Source organism: Diabrotica undecimpunctata, chromosome 2, assembly GCF_040954645.1.
Source record: "Diabrotica undecimpunctata isolate CICGRU chromosome 2, icDiaUnde3, whole genome shotgun sequence".
Lineage (NCBI taxonomy): Eukaryota > Metazoa > Arthropoda > Insecta > Coleoptera > Chrysomelidae > Diabrotica > Diabrotica undecimpunctata.
Window position 1 is genome coordinate 30566735 of NC_092804.1, and position 18920 is coordinate 30585654.

At 33.9% G+C, this 18920-nt stretch overlaps 1 long non-coding RNA gene across 1 annotated transcript in view; it reads left to right on the forward strand.

Moving 5' to 3' along the window:
- LOC140433260 (uncharacterized) overlaps positions 1-18920 on the forward strand; it is a 121885-nt gene that overhangs the window by 33753 nt on the left and 69212 nt on the right. Inside the window, exon 2 of the long non-coding RNA XR_011949906.1 lies at positions 589-650. This is a non-coding gene — a long non-coding RNA (uncharacterized lncRNA). The remainder of the gene's footprint in view (positions 1-588; positions 651-18920) is intronic.

An 18920-nucleotide genomic window follows, 5' to 3' on the forward strand; every position in this document is an offset into this window, starting at 1 on the left:
TTGTTTACGTATATTCATGTAGTTACGTTAATAATAAACAAAGATAATTCAATAATTATGCTTCTCCCTTCCCTTCTACTATTTTGTGGAGAGGAGGACTACTACTACTACTTACTAAATTGTAGTAAATCGTATTTGCAACAATTTCAGTTCTTACCATTATTGTCGAAAAGTTGAAAATAGTGGAAATATCGAGCAAAAATGGTTCGCCACTGAAGTCAAGTTGGCGGCTAATGCAACAGTGGTATTCAATTCAATCGCGATTTTAAATTTACACTAGCGTTTCACCCCTAAAGGTTAGAATAGTAAAATTTGGGCAATTCGCCCAAAGTTCTAAAATGCTATCCTGACTGGACTATCAAGTTTTGTTTAGTTCCGTATAAATAAAATATTTTACGAAAACAGTTTCAGCAGGTAAAAAATCGGATCATGTAAAACTCATGAAGCGACTTCACAAATGTAGCAAGCGATGTTTAAGTGACAAAAAGTTTTTTTCTTTTAGAGCTATTGTAACTATTTTATTTTTTAGTATTTTGTATTTTAGTATTCTGTAATTTACAATTCACTTATGTTTAATTTCTTTTACAGGTGCTTCTATTATTTGAACTTTGTAGCTGAAACCGTAATTCCTACGTCCTAATTTGGAACAGGTAAGAATAACTTTATATTTTCGTCATCATCACTGTTGCAGATATTTCTTTATCGACAAAATATATTTCTTAATACGGCTCTGTATATATCTTTATCGGCAACCATAATCCACCCCTGAATTTACCCTATATTTTACCACAAAAAAATTTAAGTTTTCGTTAAATGTCTAAATGTAAATTTTTATTACCTCATAAGTTAGAATCTTACAATGAAGTAAACTTATAATAAAGTAAAAATTTCTGATGGTATATTTCTATTAAGATTTTAAAAATTATCCAAATGGATTAAAATTATCTTTAAAACATTTTCGATCCAGTTGGACCATTATCAGTAAAACGTCTTAAGAGTAGTTGAAACTTGACACATATCTAGGTATTAAAACCTTTAGACTACATGAAAAAAATTAATAATAAACTTTAACAATGTGGTGACACGAGTTCGGTGTTATAGGATATCAGGTTTTCTGGACATTAAAGCTAACATCGGTCTCAGAGAGTAACATAAAAAAAATATTTCCATTGATTCAAGCGTAGGATTTTGTTTACTTCTTGAGGGAGTGAAATTAAACAAGAATAATACCTATTTTTAATTTATTTAGCCTCCTAAACATTAACAAAACACCAAACAAAAAAATATTGAAAACAAAAACAGACAAGTCAAATTTAATTATATCAAGCTGGTTATGGTTATATCATAGTTATTTAGATAACAAAACTGAATAACAATTCTCAATGGCATCAGTAATAAAAACAAACAAGAAAAATTTTGGAAATATATCCATACATTGTTAAAAACTATATAGTAAATTCATCGACACATTGAGTATATTTTTCACAGAAGGGAGGCACATGTTCTAAGCATATGAAATGTTTACAATGATGACATGTGAATCTATTAGTCTTCCTGCTTATTTTATTGGAACAAACGAAACATCGGCATTTAGCTCTTGAAGGTTCCTCTTTGACCTCGGTAATGTTATATATTTTCTGAATCCTTAGTTTAATTCTTCTTGGTACACCGATGAGGTTAGTGCGCTTTCTCATGTGTGCTTTAACTAATTCTTGGTACCCAAGATCCTCCAAAAAATTTCTTCTCTCTATTTGTTTTTCTGTTGAATTATTGTCAATTATAACAAATGAGTTAATACCAGTTTTATTTAACAATCCAACACGTCTTGTGATTCGTGCACAGTTATAAGACTCACTCAATTTGTCGCCCGTGTCCACACCTCCTTTCGTCTTGTTAATCACAAATTATATCTGGTTTGCCGGTCTTCATTTCGTCAACACGGTGCATTGTGGAAAAAACAAATACATTTTTATTTTTTCTTGGAATGTATGTAACTAAAGTTGTTTTGACTTAAAATGCAAACGTAATAGATTTTTTAGGCCTATTCATCTTCATTTCAACTAGAATTAGAGGTTTGTTTTTCCTAAGAGTTCCAATTATCGTCAGTCCATGATCATTCCGAAGTTTATCCGCTAAAACAGTGCTTGTAAAATAATTATCCATTCATACGGCCCTATTACCTGTTTTCAGACACATACCTCCATTTTTGTCGTATAAAACATTTTAGCGTCAGCTATAGAGTAAATCTTCAAATCATACCTATTTGGTTTGGATGAAATATATACTCTAAACCGCACCGACCTCTAAATGCCCATAATATCTCATCAACTGTGGCGTACTGTGAAAGAGAGAAGTACTTTGGTAAATTTGCGTTAAACTCATCAAACAGTTCTCGGATAGCAGCCAGTTTATAAACAGATTGTCTCTCTGATCTTGAGGTAGTATCGTCGAAACGCAAGTTCTGAAGTAATAGTTTCAATCTTTTCATCGACATGGTGAATCAAAAATATTCTGTGCTCATAACGTTAGTTCTGAAAAGGTCCGAAGCATTTTGATGATTTTGCTTGCTTTTACCAGCAATATAGAGTAATCCGAATAAGGCTTTCAGTTCATCTATATCTGTTAACCTTGCTGTCCTGTTGCATTCAGAAGCATGTTTTAATTCGATATGTCAGTTTGTGTAGAATTACTATTTTTTCTAACATCTCATTTGTGAAAAACAAGCTATATATTTCGATTGCTGTTTTCTTGTATCTAGCATCACCTTTTACTCCTGGCAATTAAGTTACGAAATTGTCAGCACAGGTTCGCACGTTCTTGTGTTGATATAAATGTGTTTTCCATTGAGTACCGTCACGTCCAAAGAAACCAAGTTCACGGGTCGTTCCCACAACTGCTAAAACAGAGGTCATCGTCGGACACATTTTGTTTCAAATCCCTATTCCCATTTTGAACATCTAAGCGGTCGTCAACTAAGCTGAAATCACTATCCTCTGCTACATCAGATGCAACTTCATCAAAAAGTCGTCTAAGTCTCTCTTGTTCAGCTTCATAACTGCACGTAGCTATTTTCTGAAACGAAAGTGTGATATGAAACAACAAAGCTATTTCGACATAATTATTATATACAAAAAAAAGTAAATGAAAGAGCACCACAAGAAAACTCATATAATGATTAAAAATATACGAAAACTTTATTTTTTATCAATAAAAAAACAAAACTTGCTGATAAATGCATAAGCACCTAACACTGATGACTCAAACTTCAACACTAAAACTAGACAGCTAGGCAGCTACTCTACTGAGAGCGGCGACGATAAATAAAAACTCGAAGTGGTCCGTCTGACAGACCGAATGTTAGTCACGGAAGATTGAGGGAACATATTTATCCCTGCTCGAAAAATGAACAACTTGATCCAACAATTAATACCAGCAAACTAACTGGTTGATTGACTGCCAACAAATTGAAGCAAACATCGCTGTATGTATTAATTCTCTTTCCTCAATCGATTCCATAAGAAACATTTAGGTACTGAGCAAATCTCCTAATCCAAGAAAGACACTATACTTGCAAATAATTATATACAAAAACGTCATGATCAAATTTATGTCGACTTCTTCTTATCTATATCAAAAACGAAAAAGCAGACCATGTAGCTGAAGCAGACTTAATTTACAAGAAATACAATCAAAATGATAAGAGATTCTCTTCCTTGTCGAAATATTCTGCAATATTTAACTACTGCAGCATGAGAGCCCATGCCCTCATCTACAGCCCAAATAATGCCGTTTGTCAAGCATATTTGTTTATTTAAAAGTTAGTTGGATAACTGCGTACGGTTTCAATTTATTTTGATTTTTAGTTCCGAAACGTTATTAATAAAAACTTCATATACAATGCAAAATAAGTTAATATATAATCCAATAGTAGTGTACAAATAAATTAATCAGATCATCTATTTTGAATAAAACAATAATCTCCACTGCCTTTTTAAAATCCAATTCGGTCCACCCTGTACATCGTCAGGTAAACTTTTTATTAGACATATTTACATCGATTGGGAAGATTGTTTTGGCAAAACGTCTTTGATTAGGTCGATTCGGCAATTTCGGAGTATAGGTGGGATTTGTTATGCGATGAATTCACAATTCTTGATACTCTGGGGTCAGATTCCTAAACCAGTTTTCGACCGTCTGGTATGGCCAACTTCCCGGTAAGCGGCACGTTCGAAAGACCAGCGTCATTCGTTAAATGAATGTTTTTTAGTACGGCAATTTTAGTACAACAGCTTGGAATAAGTTGAATTTTTTTAATATTAGATTGTGTTAATATGTACAAATACTTTAACAAAATAGTTGAAAAGTATATTTGAAAATGAGAATTTAAATAGAAAATTTCGTTGTATACATAAAAATGTTTAGGGGACATAATGATATAAATAGGAGCTATATTATACAGAAGTAACTACTCCTGTCTAACACGGAATCCCCCGTATGTCTATAATTTCGTTGATTATTTGCATTCAGTAGAACCCCGATTATTCGTGCTCCACGTGATCGGACGTGGCACGGATAATCCGAACATGTATTTCTTATACAGTGAGTACATAAAGGTAGGAAAGGTTTAGCCATTGAGTAAAAAAAGCTCAGACATGTCGATTTTATTTTTCAGCTGCGTATTTTTTGCTGAGCTCATATTTTTTGATGACGGCACTTCATCACTGCTCGAGTTATGACGTCATAATCATTTTTTTAATCGTTAAACATTATTTTGATACTATTATCGAAAAGAGCGCAACTTTTTAACACGCATAACCTTATGCGTATTTAATTTATAAAAATATAAACAGGACTATGTAAACCTACAAACTATTAAATTAAATGCTCAAATTGCAAACCATTTTTAGCTTGATAATATGCAACACGATGTTGAAACCCTTGTAAAACATTATTAAGGGTATCAGCATTAATTTCGGTCGTAATTATATCTTTGAGTTCATCAATATAGGTTTGTTGATGTAAACTTAAGGTATCCCCATAAGAAAATATCTAGTGGGGACGGATCAGGAGATCTAGCAGGCTACTCTAAAAATTCTCGTCTGCCAATCAATCTGTAAGGAAAAACATTATTTAGGTATTCACGTCAATGCCCTGCATAATGCGGTGGTGCTCCACCTTGCTGGTACAATAGCGAATTGTCCGATAGCTGAGGATCATCAATAAAAAATGGTCCCACAATTTTAATTACCAAATATTCCCGCCCACAAGTTGACTGTCGGTGAATACTGAGTGTGCTCTTCTACCGCCCAATGAGGGTTATCTTGTGTCCAGTAAAACAGACGTTTAGATACTTTAATTTTTACTTTCTAAATTTTGATCGATTTTGTTCACCTCAAGCTACAAATCTCAGCTTGTGTACGAGTCCTATTTTCATAACCTATCATCATTCAAATCTCTGTGCTTTTTGCTTAAAAGGGCCGTGATGTCGATAACTTTTTTAAAACACAGTTATTGTTCGATAGCTAACTATTATTTGAAGTCAAATTCGTGCAATTTAGTCTTAATAAAACATGTTTTTATCTACTAAAAGATTTAAACCGTTAAAAAGTAATTTTAAAAACTATTTACGAGCAGCGGCACAGCGAAAATGAGAAAAATACGTGATTTAGTATTCCCGAATTAATTTCTGAAAATTTTATGTGACATTAAAAAACTGTGACTCTTAAAAAAATGGGATGCGGCACTCAGGGAGTGTCGGAGGAGGAAAGCATAGCTTTCTTATCATTTTATGGTTTTAATTCGAAAATCGATTCGATTCCATAATCGATTTGATTTGATAATCAATTCGATATTAGGTTCAATAATCAATTCGATAATCGTTTCTATAATCGATTGGATAATCGATTTGATTCGACAATCGATAAGATAATCGCTTCAATAACCGACTCGATTTGATTCGATAATCTATTCGATTCGGTAATCGATTGGACTCGATAATCGATTCGATTCTATCGAATCGATAATAGATTCAATTCGATATTTAATTCGATATATGATTCGATTAAATAATCGATTCAATTCGATAATCGATTCGATTCGTCAATCGATTCCATTTGATAATAGATTTGATTCGATTCGATAATCGCTTCGATTTGATATTGGATTCGATTCGATGCGATACGATTCGTTTCGATTATTGAATTTTATTTTATTGTATAAAATATATATAAATAAAACTTATTTTAAACTTAAATTGCGGCTTATTCCTATCAAAAATAGTAAATTTTATTTTATTTAATGCTATTTTATTAATAAACACGTATGGCACTGCGTTTACTGTTCTTGTAGTGTTTGGACGAGCGAAGTGTGTGGTCGCGCGATGTGTTGTTACATTCGTTAGAATTCTTAGTGTCGCTTTTATTTTTTTCACTGCTTTTACCATTTTTTAAAATGGCAAAAGGTATTGCCATTTAAAAAAATGATAATCACGTCATAACTCGAACAGTGATGACTTTATCAAAAATATGAGCTCAGCAGAAAATTCGCAACTGAAAAATAAAATCGACATGACTGAGCTTTTTTTACCCAATGGCTAAATCAAGCGTTTAACGAATTTAGTCCTACCTTTACGTGCTCGCTGATATGTATATAAATATGTACCTCATAAGTTGTAGTAACTAATTTTTAAATTGCATAAATAGATACATAACAAAAAAAAACAGAATTTTACATAATTAAACTTTTACACTAAACAGAAAGATTAAAACTACATAGGTATGTAGATTAATTTGGATTTGCATAAAGCGGTTTTATATTTTAGGCAGTCTTGCTTTTGAAAAAAAGTCGCCTTTGTCTGTGTTAAAAGTCTTCGAATTTTGAATCTTCTAACATATTCGGCGCAAGTTCAAAATGTCCACATGGTACGAAGGTTCTCATTGCTCAAAATAGTATAGTACTTGACATTGGCAGCTTTCTAAGCTTCCCGGTCAGTTACTCAATTGATTGATACCCCCTATCACTTTTTTCGTCTTGATTCTTATTTTCGGATAAATCAGGTTGTGAGGTACTGGGCTGATTCAAAACTAGTTCGACAATTTCATCGTTACTGAGGTGCTAATAACCTGCTTATCCTTGTCACAACCTCGGGTTCATTAATTTCTTCAAACTCATCGGTGTAACGCACTTATGCAGTCAGTTCGGCTGTGGTAGTTTTTTAATCATCATATACCATGATGGTTTCATCTTCCTCTAGCGTCATTATTTTTTAAAATGCTCTTTTGCAAGTCTTCGGTTTCATTCCAATCCATGCATTTGTCAGTGTAAAAATTGAACTTTCTTTAGATCAAAATCGTTAAAACATTTCCCTTGCGTTTAATATCGCACAGTAACGACTCTTCTCTAGACATATTTAGTTGCCCGCCATTTCGATAATATACGGATATTCCGCAGGCCACATAATCCGCGCACTGATAATCGAAGTTCTAATGTATTATTTGATGCTACACATTGTCGCGTTGCAACTAACTGTACAGGAAATATCCTGTACAGTTAAAGTGTCAAGATTCTCCTACGTCTCTTCTTGGTTTATTCTTTTCTGCGGTTAATCGCAGTAGTATACAGATTTAAACAGTTATAATTCTCAATCGTTCCTTAAAGGTCCATTCCTAAAGATTATCCTAGTCTTAATAAATCCACAACACAACTAAACAACACTGATAATATTTACAAAAAGAAATCCCACTACAGATCAATTAAATACTTAAATTGAATATTTATAATGCCATGGTTTCCGCATTATATATACTATAATGGCACACTTCTCTATTATTTATCCTTTACAGAGGGTGTAGTAACGTTATGTCCTTTGGTTTACTCGTTTGCACCCTAATTGCACTACAACTTACATTACAATATGTAATGTAATCATGGACAATTGTAGGACGTCGGTATTCCTGGCTGCACAACAATGGTTTGAACAGTTTTGAGTGAAGTAGTCCGTGCGGCAGTATCTAAAGTAAGAATTATGATGCTGATTAGCAATGGTCAAAGGAGAAGCTAAACGCAAGAAGAATTCAATACAATATATAATTCAATCATTATATTATTCTACACAATATTTTTCTCCCTAGGTTATAAAAGAATATTTTGGTTTGTTTGGAGCCGTAGTCGATTTTTACCGCACCAATATTTCTTGATTCGCAGCCATTTCATTAATGCTGATTCACAGTCTCCATTCACTTTCGGCTGCAAAACAAAATATTGTGATAATTAAGAAAGCTTGCACGCCAAAGATCTATAACGTATTGGCCGTCTTTACAATGTAAAGGTAACATTTGCAATTACAATATTCCCTAATTAATAAAAGGAAGTAATGTGTCCAGATATTACTAGTCCATAAAAAAGTTGTTATAAATCTTGGTAATTAGGTAGAATTGCATGCATTTGTCTTATTAGATATATTAAAGCTGTCGACATTATTAAAACAGCGTAATCTCACGGTGATCTTTTTTATTAGTTGTTACCGTCTTGTCATCGGCTTTTGCGAATACTCTTTTATACCATATGACATTATTAATGATTTATTTATTCATTAGCCGTCGTGTCGGTATTTTCTATCACAAGCATCACGAGAAAATACCTAAGAGGTACTACAATTTATTTTATGGGCATACAACAAGTCAGGTCTGCTCTCTTACAGAGGCAAATATTGATCAAATCGCAAAAGCATAATGATCGATGGAAAGTCAAATGTTTTCTATAAAATTAAAGAATCAAAAAAAAAAAAATAGATCGGAGAAGTAATGTAAGTGAGAGAGTGAGAGACATTACAGAGAAATTTATTTACTTCTCAATGGATTTGCATCCTATATCGTTTGACAAAAGGATGTGTGATGGAAATTAACAGATAATATTGGTGGCCTTGATCGATTAAATATCTAACGTATAGAGGTAATAAGTTTACAACGAACTGTATTTCAAAGTAAATTTGAAATCTTGGCCTTATGCATTCACGCTCGTAACGCTTCTCATAAATCTTTTTCTCGATTTACGTCAGCTGGTTTTAATTTAATACACACTTCACCAGGCTCCGGAAGGTATGTAAAGAGGTCGTTGTCGGCTACGTATGTAGTCGTCAACACTAAAAACTGAACCAGAAAGGTACGCGACTGGAAGATGTATAATAAACCAATTGACTGCAATCGGTTATAACAAACGGCTTCTGAAAGAAAAACAACCTTAGTTGCTTATCGATGCTTCAAATTCTCTTAGCACTGCTGTTAACTTCCTTTTATCCATGGAATCGTAGGCTGCCTTATTATCGACGAATAACACTTGTGCTGGTATGTATATAACAATGGATAAGAATTTGTTTTACGATGAAAATTTGATTGTCAACACAGACAAGAACAAATTTATGGAAGTGCCGCGAAGAAACTGGGATAACTCTGGTACCAATTCGATATAGACGGATAGACAATCTGAAGAGGATAAAAAACTTCAAGCCCTTGGGTACAAGACTGGGTAGGAATATTCAAGTTGAAGAGGAAAATCAGCGAAAATAATAGCGGGAAATAAAACTGGGGAAGCTATAAATAAACCGAGAATCTATAATACTATTATAACACTAGTAGTATTATACGGTTGCGAGGTATGGTGCCTAACACTAAAAGGACAATAACGCCTCCTTACCTTTGAAAACAAAATATAAAAAAAGATTTTAGGGTCCAAGCAAGATCCTGAAGGTAATTGGAAGATTCTCTCGACCGCAGAAATTAGAAACATCTCTAAACAGCCCTTAATAACAAGAAGACTCAGATCCTGGAGACTTACATGGATGGGTCATGTCTTCAGAAGTGGGTGGAACATAAAAGAATGGAAGGAAAAAGGATGATGAGGAAAGCTGGAAAAAAAGTGATGATCTAAGCACAAATGGAGTAGGATCGTGAAGATAAAACCAGTAATTTTCCTAAAATCAAAAAGGACGAATAAAATAATATGAGCCCCCCCCCCCACCCCCGACAAAGTTTGTCGTAAAATGCAAATAATAAGCACGCCTTAATGGTTTAAACAGGATCACTGTCCACAGACAGACGACATATGGTCTGTGGACTAAAAGCACTACCGTTCACAGACGTTCGTCGATACAATTTTCAGGTTGTTTATAAAAGTGGACGTGGGGAGAATGGCCTTTATTAGACGTGGATATCCCATATATTATAAATAGTGTTGGGGCAAAGAGAAAAAATGTGTAATTTTACCGTAATTAATAATAATGGATATGTAAGATAAAATAATATATAATATAATACCTAAAAAGTAAATATTTATCGAAAAAGAAAAAGTATCGAAAAAAAAGTTACATGTTCAATGTATTTTTGGAAACATTGCAGACAATACGGTTTGGTACAGATGTTGCATATTTGTGAAACTCTTTTGGCTTTATTAGTGGCAGCTGCTGATGTTTCTCCGTTTTGACGAAATTCATTATAGCATCCTGCACACCTAGGTCTAGTAATTTTTCCATCTTTTCTATCAAGCGGTTTTACTAAATGCTGTACTTGTGACGTGGACGGCGTAGGTATAGCAGGTGTCTGGACAACGTTTATATCCAAAAGAACGTTATATGTCCAAACAGAACATCGAGAGTAACGTTTTTGTATCAGGTCAAGGTCTTGCGAATTGGTGAATAGTAACTAATTCGTCAGAACGATCGATACCTTTTTTTCGATTATTATATTCCAATATCATATTAGGCTTTGGACGCGGAATTCGACTTGTAGTTATAGTTTGTTCATCTGCGTGACAAGTAGATATCATAAGGACGCCCTCTTGTCCTTCCATTTTAGGATTGTCACATTATATTTTTGTGCAGCAATTTGCTCTGCTCGCCTTAGTTTCTTCTTTTTGACCAATAAAGGTAAGTTTTTAAAATTTTTTCTCAATGTCCTACAAAGATCAGTTTTGCGTTGAAGCAAGTATTCAGCTAATGGAATACTGGTATACCAATTATCTGCAACAATCATTTTCCCCTGGTCTAAAAGTTCTTCACAAAGCCCGACAATTACGCTTCCAGGTTTATCAAGATTAGAGATTTGAGGATCTTGGCCAGAATAAACTTTATATTTTTAAACATTTCCATCATCAGTTGTGGCTTTGTAAATCTTTAGTCCATACTTTTGAGTTTTGTTTGGATTATACTGACGACTCAGCAGTCGCCCCTGAAAGAGAACCATGGGTTCATACACAACAACGCACTCTTTTGGTGAAAGAAACTTTCTGCAGTTTCTCATTACAATGTCTATAACTGGTTGGATTTTGTACAAGAGATTACTGGTATCTCTTTCAATAGTATTGTCAACAAAATTCCAGCAGCGTAAAATTGTTACGAAGCGATTGTAGGACATTTGTATCTGGTGCAACAAAGGATGATAAAAAATGGGATTTTTTTCCAGTAGCATTCTAATGTAGGGAATCTGATTATACCAGTTAGCAAGTAAATGCCCAAAAACTTTTCCATTTCTTCTTTGTTTACCGGTTTCCAGCGACTCAAACGACCTGTAGAATTATTTGCAATAAGTTATTCAGCGCGTACAGGTTGGTTTGTTCTATCACCAACTCAAAGAAATCATCATCAACTAAAAGAGCAAATATTGCAAACACATCTGCATTTTCTGGAATGTTTTCAGTATGTATATAATTTTCTAAGTTACTAAAAATTTGACGATCTAACGGCTGAATGTGATAATTCCATCCATTTTTCTTATTTCTTATCATATTCTTTTATTTGACGCTCTGTAGTTGGTATCATGCCAGTTCTTAGAGCTGTATTTACTTTAATATTTCTGTTGTCGTCAGAATCGTAATCATCCATACGTTGTTCAATCGCATGCTGAACGTTCATGTTTTCATTCATTATCTGATTATCTCGTAGACTTGAACGGTCAGGTGACAAATCGTCATGAATAAAATCGGGATTTGCTACGCTGTCATCATCGTCAAAATCACTACGGTCCGACACCAATTTTCAAACAAAGTTTAATACCCTTAATTTTTCCAAACAATATTGGTCAAAATATAAACAAAAGAATATTTTTTACCGATATCTATCTTGATCTAAGGTTTTATTTGGTGTTTACTCTCTATATCGTTGCCTGTATAACATAACAGTAATTTTTTTTATTCAAAACGAGCACTTGGTAATATCCTTCTACCATCGTGTCGGCACGAAAAATCCATTTTCCGACATATTTGCCAGTAGAAAATTAAATAGTGTCATCGTTCGCCGTTTAATCAGAGTGATGGAAAGCGGAAACATCAAAAAGCGTCTCAACGACTAGAAACGGGAAATGAGAACTTCCCTCAAGGACTTTTACAAGACTCCAAGGACAAGTCAATGGACTTTGGAAAGGCAAATATTATCGTAACAATGTTGTTTTGTTTTTGTAAAGTGGTTGAGAGACGCCGGGGCATTAAATTTCAATCAGGGTGATGGCCCTAGAGATGCTGTTTATTAAACAAAGGAATCAGAAATTTTTAATATGTTTTTCTTGATGGCGTGTTTTCGCTCGTACAAGTTTGTAGTAAAACAGATTCCTGCTATTTTGTGATATCAATAGTAATATCAGTTGTTTATTTTAACTTGCGGTTTCAAGAATAGTTTATTCTGCTTTTAGAATTTATGATTCTTATAAAGCTGTGTATTCTCGAATATTATATTAGGGCTACAGATCTTCTTCTTCTTTTGGTGCCTATTCGTCTCGAATATTGGCGATCATTCTGGCTATAATTATTTTATTAACTGATGCTTTAAATAGATTAGTTGCTGTTGGGGAGAACCATTTCCTCAAGTTTTTAACCATGATATTCTTCTTCTCCCAATTCCTCGCTTTCCGAATACTTTGCCTTGAAGGATTATTTTCAGTAATCTGTATTTAGTGCCATTTCTCATTATGTGTCCGATATATTCTAACTTTCTCCTTTTAATCGTATACATTGCTTCTCCTTTTTTCCCACTCTTCGTAGTACAGTCTCGTTGGTTATCTTGTCCGTCCACGACATCCTTAGGTCTACAGAGCTACAGGTATTGCAGGCATATAGTTTGGTTAGCGATTTATCTATTTCATTTTATTCTGTGCCCTAACGTTTCACTCCCGTTTGATGTATTTATTCTCTCTCCTTCTTTATCTCTCTCTCCCTCTCTCTCCCTTTCTCTCTATTTTTATTCAATTTTAAAGTTGTGCGATTTGTATTTCATCCACAAGTTTCTATTATTAACTATTATAATTAAATATTAACTATTCACATCCAGCTGTCAGTATAGTGAGCCTTTGCAATTCGAGGATTCCCTTGTTACATGATGTCCCTATTACATCATTGCGAGTTTCTCATTGAAAGATATAACCTGTTATTGTTTTAAAATAATTTTTCTCTTCGCATTGCTTCGTTTTATAATAAGTTGTTTAAAATTATGCTGATTCCAAGTTGCAGTATAATAAGCAGCACGGTGCTGTTTTGCAACTACTTCTCTGCGAAAATTCAACCGAGAAATTGTTTTTTCAGATATTTGACATATTATCGATGCATTGTGTACACTTATGTCGACGAGCCATATTAAAAGTGGCCAGTACCATTTTTTGTTGCCCACATTTATATTATAACTATATTTTGATTCATCCTATCTGTTTCACGCATAAATACATAAATCTGTTGTATTCTGTAATATTAACAATTACGGCCTAGTAATTGTTACATTTTCTTTTTTCCTTTTTGGAAATATTTTTTAAGCATTAGAGATAGAATTTACCCCAAACATATTAGGTGCTATCGACATCATCGCATTATCAACCCATTTTACCAAAAATATATTATCGTTTTTGCTTATAGTAGACAGAAAAGAGCCTTTGTCCTTTTTTGTCAATACGTCATTTTTAGAAAGATTTCGTGCTCGATAGTCTTTTTGTCTCATCTAACTTAGTAAATAAATTTTTGACAGTAGACAGTTCAACTCATTTGGAATATCGTCTGTTATCTTTACAAGTGGTAAAGCTGCTTTGCCAAATGTGGTACTTATTTTATCATTCTGACGTTATGACTTTTTCTGATACATATCGAAGTTTACCAGATATCTCTGAGTTGCATTTAGGGACCAAACTTTCTAAAGAGGTTTGGTTTCTTTCATCATAAGAAAGTTCTTTCTCAAGAACAAAATATTTGATGCAGTTACTTTTTATCAGTTCCATCTAAGGTCTTATTTTCCACAATTTATCAATCTGATTATCTTCACAATGTAAAAATCGTAAAATCATCTCTCATTGAATCTATAATCATGTCATTTCTTGTTTTCGTTTTTGTGGCCCAGTAATGGCGTTTAGTAGAATTCTTGTTACACCCAGTTGCTAGAAGTATACCAATAAAGCACTTGGTCTCATCTTCTGTAATGTCTGCATTGAGAACATTGTTGAAAAAATGTTGGTCTAAAAATATTTCACATCACTCTCAAGGGAATTTATCTTTAAACTGGGAGTAATCTAAAGAAGAAAAATATTTCTGGTGACTTTCAAAGATTTCTTCAATCCAAGTTCGAGTCTTCTCAATCTGTTTAAAATATTTAATATCTAATTCTCGATGCATAAATCTAATTTCAGCATCCTCCATAAGTTGTCTGTGATTCAGGTTATCTGCAGTTGCTCCATCGTCCTCGTTCCCGGCATCTTTGTCTGGCGAAACATCAGGTTCAGGAAAAGCAATAAAAATATCGTCAATATCAATAACATGGTTACCAATTCTAATGCTTTCTTTACTTTAAAACCAGTAGCAAGTATTGCTACCAATGCCCTAAAATCATTAATCAGCCTATATTTGTCCACTGCTGAACGTAGGCCTCCCGTAAAATTTTCCACCTATTTCTATCTTGTGCTTCTTGCATCCAGTTTGTGGTGATGCGCTTGATATCATCCGTCCATCTAGTCGGTGGTCGTCCTCTGCTTCGATATGCCTCTTGCCTTGGTGGCCATTCCAGAATCTTTCTGGTCCATCTATCATCCCTCCATCATGCCCTAAAATATAAATATATAATTCAGAGACGTAACATTACACATATATCGACAAATGCCCAATGTTACCATATGGTAACATAAATATATACAAGGTAGGAACAATACCCGTAGAGTGGCTCGAATCGGAGTTCGTACCATTGCCCAAAAAACCAGGAGCAAAAGTTTGTGAAGACTATAGGACCATAAGCCTAATGAGCCATCTGCTGAAGCTGTTTTTAAAAGTCATCCACAAAAGAATTTACCGAAAATGCGAGAAACAAATTGCGCCCAATCAGTTTGGATTTGTGAACGCCGTTGGTACGAGGGAAGCTTTATTAAGCGTGCAGGTATTGTTTCAGAAATGTAGAGATGTCAGCTGTGATGTTTTTGCATGCATGATTGACTACAAGAAGGCTTTCGATAGTCAGGCATAAACAAATGATGTTGGTGCTGAAGAGAACAGGGATTGACGGAAGAGACTTAAAAATAGTAGCTAACCAGTATTAAAATCAATCAGCGGTGCTCCAAATAGATGGAGAAGATACAGATCAGGTCAAAATCTTAAGGAATGAGACAGGGGAGCATAATTTCACCACTGATATTCAATATGTACTCGGAGCACATTTTTGAAGAGGCTCTAAAAGATATTGATGAAGACATCTCAATAAATAGAATCAAGCTCAATAACCTGCGGTATGCAGATTATTTAATAGTGTTTTCCAATACCATAGAAGGCCTGCAAAACTTAATGAACAAAATAACGGAAACAAGTAGAACATATGGACTGGACATAAACACCAGCAAAACCAAGCTAATGATCATCAGCAAGGAAAACATAACTGGAGCAAATCTGTATGGGAACCAAATGAGAATTGAACGTGTCTCACAGTACAATTACTTGGAAACTATAATCAATGAGTCGTGGGACAATACTTCTTACAATTAGTCGTGGGAGATTAAATGTCGCATCGGAAAGACAAAAAGTGCATTCTTGACTGTGAGCTCTGTGTTCAAGCGCCATGACCTCACCGTAGAAACAAAAATAAGGCTCCTTAAATGTTACGTGTACTCAGTGCTTCTGTACGGACAGAAGGATCCTGAAGATCCATAGAAACGTGGACATTGAAGGCGAAAACTCTATCAAAACTTCAGGCTTTTGAGCTATGGTTATACAGAAGGATCCTGAAGTTACCATGGACAGACAAAGTCACCGATGAAGAAGTACTGCGGGGGATGAACACAACCGCGGATTTGGTCAACATCGTGAAGGGCCGTAAGCTGCAGTACTTGGGACATATAATGAGAAATCAAGGCAGATACGAGCTACTATAATGCATTTTGCAAGATAAAATTGAAGGAAAAAGGGCCCCAGGACGAAGAAGAATATCCTGGCTTGAGAGCATGGTATAGAAAGATCTCAACAGAGCTATTCCGTATAGCAACCAACAAAGTCATCATAGCCAGATTGATCGAAAACGTTCGGAACGGACAGGCACCCTAAGAGGAAAAAGATAAACATCTTTTTCTAAATTTTCGATTCAAGATAATTATTTTAAATTAAAAAAAAAACCTAAATATTTATATAGCCGTACATATTATACAAAAAAAAAATCTACAAATTACAGAATAAATATAAATAATACTTACCATTCGTCAATATCAATTTCTGATTTAAAATTTCTAAAACTTTCACACATATTGAATGGAACAAAATGGCACTGCAGTCAACTTGAAATAAGGAAATCTACACAGCCAACTTGGCAATTTCTTTCAAATGATCTTTGTTACCATATGGTTACGCTTGGCACTTATGGGTTAAAGTTTTTTTGTAAAACTAAATTAAATAGTGTAGTCGATGAGATGTTTTCTCGTGCTTCGGTTTATTGGGAAAGCTGTAAATTTCTGACACATTACATAAATCATATTTGACCTGTTTTCTACCGATATCTTTGCCAATCTCATTAATTTTATAGGAATCTTAACGTTTTTCATAAATGTTTATAAATTTCATTTCTAACTGCTATATATTAATTATTGTTTTACTGTAAATATATGGTTTGTAGTAGGTCAGTCTCTTCTGAATCCTTTCTGGTAATCTTCAACTATATTTCCTTTCTGTTTGTTTAACTTTGTGTTAATAACATTGGTAAGTACCGTATGTACTATATATAATAATGCAATTCTTTCAGCAGAATTGTTAAAATTCTTGAACATGAAGTTAGTGGCACACAATTTGGATTTAGAAATGGTATGGCCACACGAGATGCTTTATTCGGTTTGAATGGGCTGGCCCAGACATGGAAATGAAACTGCCAAGGTAAAACTTGACAACCCGAACACCAATTATTAGATTTGATCACATCATTATTAAATGTCGAGATAAATATTGCCTCCTGTCATTTTGTTACTCTTTCTCACCTTTCCACTCTTTCTGTATTCATTATCAGATTATATCAAGCTTCTTAAAGTTTTCGACCTACTCGTTTATGAGCTCTTTAACAATTGCGTTTATACCTACTCTCTTCTTACTTTTAAGATGACTAAATACTTTATTTAATTTCTCTTTTGTCGTTTTAGGCTTCGGCGACCTATAGATATAAATTTTCTGTTCAGTCGAGGACGTTGATATTTAATATATTGTCAAAAAAGTCTCCGTTGAATTTTCCACTTCTGCTGTTTCCCCCACCAGATTCCCTTTATCGTCTTGACAAAATAATTTTCCGCTTTTAATGACTTCTTCTTTGTTAACTTCCTTATTCTTTATTAACATTAATAATTTACTTCCGGTGTTGAAATTATTTAGCGTCCTAGTGATTTTTTTTTTAAATGAGCTCATCTGCTTATCCATAATTTTTTATATATATTATCGCCACTTATAAAATGGAATACCTTGACAACAAAAAATAATTTTAATTGTTCGTTAATTTCTTTTTTCATTAAAGAGACTAAAAAAATAATAAATGTCGTATATAAACACGCGGGAATCATCAATGTTAATAATTATTTTTTATAGCGCTAAACTCTTCATAAAATTACCACATTAATTACAGCACAGATGGTGGCAGCCCAGCAATCCATATTTAAATTGTGATGTGTAACGATAGGGAGCCTCGGTCGTTGCTAAACGGATACGACCGTTAAACATTTCAGATAGATTTAATTAATTAGAAAATATGCATCTATGTAAAAATTTTAAACAACACCATCAATATTTCTAGTTTTTAATGTCCAAAACAACGCAATATCTCGTTATAGTAATAGAACTGCGTCTACTAACTGGGGACTTAGACAATGATCTATTGTCATATTATCAAAGCTATTCAATTGATATGGAAAGGTGTCCAACGAAAAAGTGAATCATAATACGGGATTTTAATAAGTGCATTCTAAATGCTCTATTAATTTACTATAAGCATATATATATATATATATATATATATATATATATATATATATATATATATAGCGGAGCTTTGAGGTTTATTGGGATTTGCAGCGGTGAAATAAGTGTACTTTTTTAACTAAGTTTCAAGCTTTCGAAAATGTTTATTTTCATCATCAGGAAAAACTGAAATAAAGTGCTACTGTTAGTAAAGCATCCTCGATGGTTATGTGATGGATCATTTACTAGATATGGTGATTCCAGAATTGTCCTTTCATATTCCTAACTACGCAGCAGTTTCCAAAACTACAATTGCCATTTGGATCGCCAACCTTCGAAAGGAGACGGCGCAATGAGAAGAAGATTCCTTTTGTAAAAAAGTATGTGGATGACTTAATTCTAGCTATTCCTAGCAATGGATCCACAGAAATCTTAAATGTATTCAATAGTTATGACCCTCTATTACAGTTCACAATCGAACATGAGGATGATCTATGCTCAGT